We start from the raw sequence: 10,033 nt of genomic DNA on the forward strand, positions 1-10,033 counted from the left end.
GAAGGCATGGTGCAGATCGGCGAGCAGAGATATTCTATACATGTCCTTCAGCTAGCACATTTACACAAATTAACGTTGTTTTGAAATAAAATCATGAAAATAATGCATAAAATTCGCAGTTATTGTGGCTTTAAAGCTTTTGGCTTATCTAAACTTCTTCGTGTAGCCAGGTATGTGTTGAATCATTGGGTTGTTGCTATAGGTCATGTGAAAGTAATCAGCATTCTATTTACTTTGAACTGCAAATGTCTAGTTTCATTTACTAGCATTTTAAAAACACGTTGAAGCTTAGAAAATTCCTTTTGTCATTTTGTACTTGTCATAAATTCAATTATCAGTATGACTTGTGTGTTTCCAATAATTGCATTATCATTAAGTGAATATTTACAAAATTAAGCAGTGTTGAATATACAGGTTGTGACTTAAAAGTAATGAGTTAATTAATCTTATTGATTAAGTACATTAGATTGTTTTTTAATTAATTTATAAATTTATTAATTCGTGCAATTTGTATTTATGCATTGTGTTCATTCTCTAGTTATCTCATGAAATGGCGACGGGAAAGATGTTGAAGAGCCGTTTGTCTCTTCAAAGTATTGATATGAACGACATCCAGGTAACTGTGATGTAATAAGTGAAATGTTTAATTTAAGATAGTATACGCCCCGAAAATGAAAGACTTCAACTTTTGCTCAAACTTTCTCAAGGAACCTTTCAACCATTTTCTTTCAAAATCGAAAATCCAGAATAAAATTCAGGGGTCACCGTGCAAATTTTGGCTGACGGTGGAGAAACAAATTACCAAAGATTTACCGATATTTGAAATTCAAAATGGCCACCATCGCTGTGTTAACTCTATGGAGAAAAATAAAATTTTCCAAATATGTGTCTCCGAAGTGTTCTACCTTAACCCGAAATGTATCAAACGCCAATCGATATTAAAGGGCAAGTCCCCATCTCCGGTTTTCGGATTAGTTCTTTAGACATTGACATTTATTCTTTGTTTTCCATGAAATTTTGATCGAGTTAGTCAATTTGGTTTTTGATAAAGCTGACAAATGGCCTGCCCCTTTAAGTATCTATATAAGCGTGCAGGTGACTTTGAACTAATAAGGAATTTCAAAGTTCAAGGTGAATTTCAGAAAGTACAGAGAAGAATGACAGTTGGCAGTATACACGGCGGATGTATAGGAGACACGGTTTGTCTATCGTTCCGTATTGTTTACTGTTATTTTGCAATACATTTTGTGATATTTTACCAAGTATGCATTCAAACTGCTGGAAATGTGCTTGATTTAGTCTTTTCATTTATCAAAAATCCTATTGATACCTAAAAACATAAGTGGCTCCAGACCAAGTGCATCACTTTTTTCAATAACGAAGATATAATATAATATATGATATATTTCAAACGTACAAAGTGAAATGTGATCTTAGCATCCATAGCTATATATTTGTGTGTATATGGCAATTGCGATTACATTGAACTCGTATTTGCTTATGCTATGATAAATAATGATATTTTTCGTATTTTCGATATTTTATAAAGGGACGTAAACTTGTGATTTTTCGATATCTTTACACTTTTTAAATGTTGATGGATTAGAGATTACAATGCGGAACGAGTTGCTGGGAAGGATGGAGGAGTGTGATGCGAAGGTAGCCAAGTCCTCGAAAACCTGAATTAGGTGATTTACATGTGTTGACGTAGAAGACTGCGAGGGTACAACAATTTAACTTACAAGATTGTTATGCTAGAATCTAAAGTCAAAGATGTATGAAAAAGAATGCATGCTATTTCGAGATATGTCAGGAATTGTCAAAATTAAATATTTTTTAAAGTGAAAGTATATAAAACGATACATGATGGAAATACTGATGCGCCCTTCTTATGTTAAGGCAGGAACGCCTCGAAAGTGAATGACTTAAACTTTTGCTCAAACTTGCCGTAAAGACACTCTGAACCGATTCCTTTTGAAATCAAAAATACAAATCTGGGGTTATCATGCAAAATGTGGTACTTGAGAAACCATATATAGACCCTAAAAAATTAAGGTCGATGTAGAATCAAATTATCGAATATTTAACGACACTTGAAGTCCAAAATGGCCGGCATCCCAGTGTTAAACGTGCGGGAGAAAATTATATTTTCGATGTTCACAAAATAAGCCGATTAGCTTCAATATGAGCTCTAGACCAAAAATGTATTGAAGATATTTGAGAGTCCGAATATCTGTTCCCGATACGCGTTCTATCTTAAGGTAGAACGCGCCTCGGGGCAGATAGTCGGACTCTCAAATTCGTACAATTCTTTTCTGATCTACCTCTTGTGGGGGCTCATTTTAAAGCTCTTGAAAAAAACTTTCATCGGCTTAATTTTTCGAAAATCCGAAATTTTATTCTCCCCCCCTACAAGAGTTAATACAGGAATGACGGCCATTTTGAATTTCAAATATCGCAAAATGTCGAGTAATTTGTATCGATAGTTCCAAACTTTGCATTGTGACCCCCGATTTTTGTTGTTGATTTGGTAAGCGAATGGTTAAAAGTTTCATCTAGGAAAGTTTGAGCAAAAGTTTAAGTCTTTCACTTTCGAGGCGTATACTACCTTAACTCAACTGTGCCAGTAGTGAGTGCTTCCTCAGAGTGCCGATTTACTGCATGCATTGGGTATGTATCTAAGGCATTGACAGCCAAATGGAAAAAAATCGTCGAGGGGATGGGTATCATATCAGGGAAAAGGATGCGAGAGACAACGTCATGGGGAAGATATTATATTTTATCGGTGTTCATGCATGGCTTGCTGGCTAACAATAGAATGTTGATAACAAAGCATTTCTACTGCTGTGCTTTTCATAGAATGGACAGATTTAAATTTAATTAGCGCTTATGCTGACTGCTGTACGTGATATCCACTGGTCTGGTTCCCTGCCCCATTTCTACCGTTGGCTGCGCTGCTCACGAAAATAGGGACCCTATGTTTCGTTAGCAGCGCAGCCAGCGGTAGAAATAGGGCAGGGGACCAGACTAGATATCCACTAGCGCCAATAACGTTTAAACGAAAGAATTCACTAATCGGCGATTTTTTGTATAGTGTATTAACCCATATTTTGTCGATTTTTTCATAATTGATACAGTGTTACTCATTAAAATTGTTAACCGATTCTTACAAATATGTATAAACAAATTCGTACTGTAGTGATTTATTCAATATATTATCAGCTGGCCTCAATAGAAGTTATGTATATCAATTTCTCGATCGAAGTATGTCTAAATTTGTTTTTCGAATCACAATTAGCACATTCATTTATTCAACTTTACACTCAGTGTAAGATCCGTTTCTCTTCTTTATATGGATTTTCAAATATTGTTCATTTATTTCTTGATTGTAATCACATATTTTAACATTAATGTGAATAAAATTAAGATGATAAAATAAAAATATTCAGTGTCGCAGTGCTTCCACTGGCCAGCAACACGATTGGAAGTAATTTGGGATAATTAGATGGTGAAGTAATGTCGATTTAATCTGCAAATGTAACCTCATCTGCTTTTGTTTTTAAGTTACACACCTGCTTTTATGAGTAATTTGTAATCGCAACATTCAGCTATAGGACACCTAACAGTTTTGCAAAATGTGAAAAATATAAAGATCCAATTATCCCAAATTAGTTCCAATCGTGTTCAGCATACTCAACGACAAACTATACCTGCCTAAGACGTGGCTTTGAGGCACCTTATATGCTCGAGATATACCTTCTTACGCGTTTTCAAAACATGACATATTCCGGTGAGAGTAATGTAAGAAGATCTCCCGTTTATAGATATCTTACAGAACTAATCATCAAAATAAATCTTCATATATCACCACGTGCACTGAAAATTATTACACGTGGTATTACTCCATAAAACTAAGGGCACACTGCCATTGCTACGTCATTTTGCCTTGATGTGCAACACGTGAATTCTTCCAGTAAGTGCACCGTGCTTACGAATAGGGTATATGCGGGCCATCAATTCTATCTGAGATCTCGATGAAAATTGCGACCCGGTTCGCTCAAAGAACAATAGAGTGAGTGGATATAGCGCAAACAAGGGACTTTGTGCCAAAGGTCAGGTAAACGTTTGCCGAACGTCAGGAGAGCTAATGTTCTCCTGCCTCGAGGGTAAATAGTCATTTGTTTGGGCTATTATATTTTTATTGCATGCCTTTGTTTCACAATGTTCACTCCAATTTTTGGGTGTATATCCAAATGACAATAACTTGCTTCTTTCCAATACAGACGAAAATCCTTAAAAATAGTTCATAAAATAGTTCATCAGCGAACGGCGCATGAATACATTTAAATCAACGTTATATGGATCTTTCTTGAACAATTTTGTAAAATACCGGATTGCCTCATTTTATTAATTTTTGATCTCGAAGTTAAAAATAGTTCCGGGTTAGTTTAAGTCAAACCATGACTATGTTGCCCGCTACGTCACCTACAAACTACAATTGAATCCCATGGAACGCGTGACGTTCGATATACGAGGAATGTAATAATAGTTTATGGAAAACCAGGATGATTGGGGAAGGTGGTCATCTTTACAGAGTGTGAAGATTGCAAGACGTCGTACGTTTGTACTATCCTTCGTCTGTAATGTATGATGTTTCATCGTACAGTAAGTTCGGTATCAGTGGACAAATAGGCCTATCATGTTGACGCGCAGTCCAATAACGCTTGGTGTTATTGGACGCTCTTTGACCTTTTACCTGACGACAGCTTTATGTGAACCACGCTTTAATACTCTACTCAGTGAGTGTGAACGCTTGAGATAAACACATTACCTTACAACTTATTTAAACAAAATATTCGTCTGATGTCACCAAATCACACAGTTAACGAAGACTAGTCCTAAAACTCTCAACTTATGTAAAATAATTCTTCTGAACTACAATATACATGCCATGCGTCGTTTTGGCGCCAATACATGTAAGAGCAAGTTCCATAAACAGTGTTACCCAATAAGGTAAAAGCTCTGCCTATCTCGAAAGTGCCATCTACGCATGCTCACATTCTACTAATATCAACAAAGATGGAGAAGGACATTTCTCAATTATTAAGAAGAAAATTGATATGTGTTACAAAACATATATTGACTGATCACAGGGGCTTGAGAAGAATAATTAAACCTAGTTTTGTGTACCAACCTTTTTTCCTTGTTCTCTTCACTCACCCTATGTTTCCTTCCTTTGTGGAAGTGAGTCATGTGGGTTCGATGTTTTTTTTTTTCGGAAAAAGATAAACTTATTCCAACAAAGCGGCAAACAAAACAAATCTATATGATGTGAATCTTTAGAGCAAACGAATATGTCTGACAAAAATTGTCATTCAACTAAAGAGAAGAAAAATAAAAATATCGGAAAAAATCATCATATAAATGCATTCAGGACGCACCCTTCTTCTTCAAGCCCTACAAGGCTCGGAAACTTTGTGATAAAATCCCTAGCTTTGATTATCAACTAGTGAAGTTGCATTATTATCTTTTTCAATTCCTGCAATTGCTAATCTTTTGATTTATGCGCTGCTATCAAAATTGTGTTTTCTCACAAAGAAAAAATACATTTTCTGAAAGATTTCTTTACTCAAATAAGATATGTTCACAACTATGACGTTTTCCGTCACTTAAGTTAAAAGTTTTGGCCATGCTTCCTGTGATCGGGCCTCTGTGAAATATCTTCAAATAATAATCATTTACTGAATTGCTAACAATTCCTTTTGAATTAAGACGACTGAATACAAGAGCTTTGTAATTGTTGGTGAGAGTAAGTTCTCAGCTCTTTTTGACCAATTTTATCTGTGACTTTATGCAGTATCAAGCAATTTCTTATCGACTAATTTCCAATAAAGTGACTTGGTTTTGACATCACTCTTTGTCAGACCATATTCTCTAAGTCTAGAATATTATAGCTTTCTTCATTTCGGATGTTTTAACTGTTTGTTTGTTTCCAGGAATATGGAATTGAATTGAGGAGTGTTTCATACTCTGTCTTAATTTCCTCTTGCACATGTCTCCTCTAATATTTACCTCCTCTAATTCTTGCAATTATTTCCCATTGTTCAAGCCAGTCATTTCTGTTTTCATCCCAGATATCTTCAAGCCTTAAGATGCTACTCTTTGACCATTTTTTGTACCACAGAATTTCACTAAGAAGATTGTGTTTTGGTATTAGTAAATTCGCTCTTGTAAGTCTTAGTGTCTTCCAGTTATTCAGCATATCCCCATACACCATTGGATTTCAGTTGTTGTTGACTTTAAAATTGATATGGAGATAGTGATAATCACTATTCGGTTTATTATCAAAATTCGCAGTGAAATACTTTGATAAGCTGGCCAATTTTGGGGTTTACTTATCTTGATTTTTCTCAAAACATTTCTTGAATCACTTCAATTGGAGTGCATTAATCTTTTCTTCAATATCGACAACTTTTTGCTACAAACGTGATATCTTTGCATGAAAATGCCCCTTTTTATAATTTCCCGTATGCCTCTCCAAATAAAGATCCATAATCTTATTTCTTTATGTACGTGGTCAGATGATGCCAGATGCCACAATGTCGATGCAGCCAGCATATTACCTATTATTGCCCTACCTTTAAAGGACAGATTTCTAGTATTCCAAATCGTAAGACAGTTTGTAATTTCCCATCACTATTTTCCAGTTTTCTGTAGTTGTGTTACTGTTTCCAAACCCAACCCCCAAGATTTGAAAAATCCCGTCGGAAAAATCAAGCCCTTCCACTGAATCAGTGCGATTTTTAGAACTCCTTGCCGGTAAACCTTTATATTTCTTCTTGTTCTGCTTTGCAACGGTTGCGTTTTCATATTGGCTTAACAGTTTTCAAAGACTGTGTTATGCTTTCTACATTTGTCAAGTGTAAAGTTGAATCATCCGCATAACTCTTGATTTTTTCTTCTTGTTTGTCTGTAGAGGGTTCAGTGTTAACTATGTATGCAGTATGTAGTCCGCCCTCCCTTGGTGAACCTTTCGTACGGGTTCAGCATTGCACAGTACTAGAGATTTCCCATAATGCATCATGATTTATACCAACGTAGATTCCCCTGTGAAGTTTACCATGTCTCCCATGTGTAGGCAAATTCCTGGACTAGTTGTAAAAATTCTGAAAACGTACTTTTAAGGACACCTTTCTTCTAAATTCCCATTTCAAAGGATTAAGAAAATTGTGCTTGATTGAGAGAGGAGATAGCATTTTTGTAAATTTTCCACTGATTGTGTCCTCAGTCATACAGAATGGAAAGTGATGGAAAGTAGGGAGACTAGTTGCACCTGTTTTATGAAACTAAAGGATATTGATTTTTTCCAAATAGAAAAGACAAAAGAAATTTACATGCTAGTTTTTTTCAGAGAATGACCCCTTCAGTTGGTCATAACTTGCTTCCCAAAACGTGACATTTGTAGTACCGGCAGAATGTGACTTTTATGGTTAATTGACGGTTTCTTTGAAATTTATACTACAATATTTCAACGTACTTTTAATAAATATAATCTATCCATTATCGTGAGACTTCACATTATTGCTTTTATGCACAACTGAAAAAGTTATAAGAAAACTAATGTCGTTGGTACAAATCAAACAGCATTGTGGGTAATTTATTGTACTGTGCGTTGCACAATGTGTGTTTTATAAGGCATCGCATAGCATTCAAATTGTTCATCGAGGGAGGGCGCACTGCATGCTGCATACATAATCAACACTTAAAGGTATTCTCCAACCTGTTCCAATTTTGCCACTGTTACCATGGAAAGAGAAAATCTGACCAATCACAGATTTTAAGCAGGTGGCCGCTTTTTAAAAATAGCGCCCTCACATGGACATTTTGAGTACCAAGGAACGCCCCTTTGACCATATATGGGCATATTAAGATTACAGGTGACTGTATACCTTTAACCGTCATGACTCACAGAGCGAGGAAGGGCGAGAGAAGAGAACAAGGAAAAAAGGCTCGTACATAACACTTAGTTGAATAGTTATTGTTTAGTATCTTTAAATTGGCCATTCTGGAGCCCCTGTGGACTGATCACGTATGGATACAGCATAGGTTTGTTTACCCTTGAATCACCCTAGGTCTTTGGCATTTTGAAATAAATTGTTTTAGGGGCAGCTCAGAGCCCTCGAGGAAAAACTCGTATGCTGTGTAACATTCCCATGACGAGTCAATATGTGAATAATGTTTCATGCATCAGCTAATCTTTTTTTATCTCAACTCTTTTGCGTTTTATGTATGATAAATATGATTCAATGCAGGGTTGTCAAACATTATTGCAAAGTACATTTACTTAATGATGAAATTCGTCCAAATATTAACATAGCGTTGTAACATTTACGTAAAATGGCGCTAACATAGCAATTTCTGCATTATTTGAAACCATAATTAATTCATGGAGAGCAACTCGATTTCATGACATTTATCTCAGTGTCGAAGAAAGTCTACAAAAATTTGAAAGGGTGTCCAGGCTCGACCGGTTTACACAATTTATATTTTTTGTTGTTGATAACACTGTAACGGCGGAACATTCATGTTTGCGATAAAAAACCATTCAATTTGTTTTCAGTATGGATTAAGAATTACTGATATGTAAATAACTTTATGTAACAGATGTTTTATGCAAATATCATCGTAAAAGTCCTATAGCCCCATTGGAGTTGACATGGAAATTTTACCGTTAGAATTTTTCTGGCGTATAGAAGAGTTTAATTGTTGTTCATTGTCTGCCATCATGGTTATCTTTGATGACGACGTGTCTTCTGGATGAAAACTAAAGTGAGTATCGTCTTTCTTCACCGACGTATGGTCTATTAAGTCCCCTCAGTTTATTCGCGCTTGTCAGCTATGAATGCGCTTCACAAAAGTGTAGGAAAAATCATTTTGCGATCATAAACTGACCTCTTGCAGCTCCATTTAAATGTAACTGTTTTCCATATATAAAACCTCATTTTCATATGCTTTGGACGAATCCTTGTGTGTAGTAGATGTGCTTTCACTTCATGACATGTGCTACTGTTCACATGATAGAACACGTCGTTCTCGTCTACGTTTATGGTTGTCATTCATATTTGGCTTCTAAGACTTTAAACGTTGGTGCATTAGAATGATCTTGATTTGAATTACAACTACCTTCATTGAATTATGTGATTTTTCCGCTGATGATATGTTCGGAAGGCGCTTTGGGGAACTAAGACTTACTGACAAGCATCCTGTAGTTTATATATTCTGTATTACTATGGACTTTGGCAAGCCAATGGGGTAATGTTTACCCAATAATGAATTATGGGTAAATTGACATTGCTTTACTATGCATAAATTTGAAGAGCTTTCTATTCATAATTCGTCCATGCCAGATTTTAACATTTGGTGCAAAGTGTTGCATATAAACAGTGCAACGGTAATGTAGGTCCTTCATACATTTTCGTCGACGTTGAATTATTTTGTGTTATCTTGCAAACCAGCAACACGGTAGGTGATTTAATTTTTTACGAAATTTATCATAACACATAGGTTTACTATATTTTTGTCTAATGTGTTTCATATGTCCTGTCCACATATCTTGCATCTGTCTATCTTTCTGTATTTCTCTCACTGCCAGTCTCTCACTGTCTGTTTCTATACTTCTTTTTCTGTGTCTGCCAATAGTTAAGTTTTGTTGACAATATATCTACGTTTACAGTATTACATCGCTGTAAAATATCATACAACGGTATAATATTTCAAATATGAGGGCATCTATAACATTAATGCTGCATGGCTGTATGCAGCGATTGGATTCTGATCAAATCCGTCCAAAGATCATAACATCATTTCTAGAGACCAAAAAATGTGGGGACACACAAGTACACTATGACGTCACTTAAATGAGACAGACCGCGGGAATACACAGATGCAATTTTTTTCATAAGCAAACACAGTGAAGCAGATAAGAGTGGTCTGTAATTATATGAGAATGAGAACAGAAGATTGTTTGATTGAA

Source organism: Ptychodera flava, chromosome 2, assembly GCF_041260155.1.
Source record: "Ptychodera flava strain L36383 chromosome 2, AS_Pfla_20210202, whole genome shotgun sequence".
Classification (NCBI taxonomy): domain Eukaryota; kingdom Metazoa; phylum Hemichordata; class Enteropneusta; family Ptychoderidae; genus Ptychodera; species Ptychodera flava.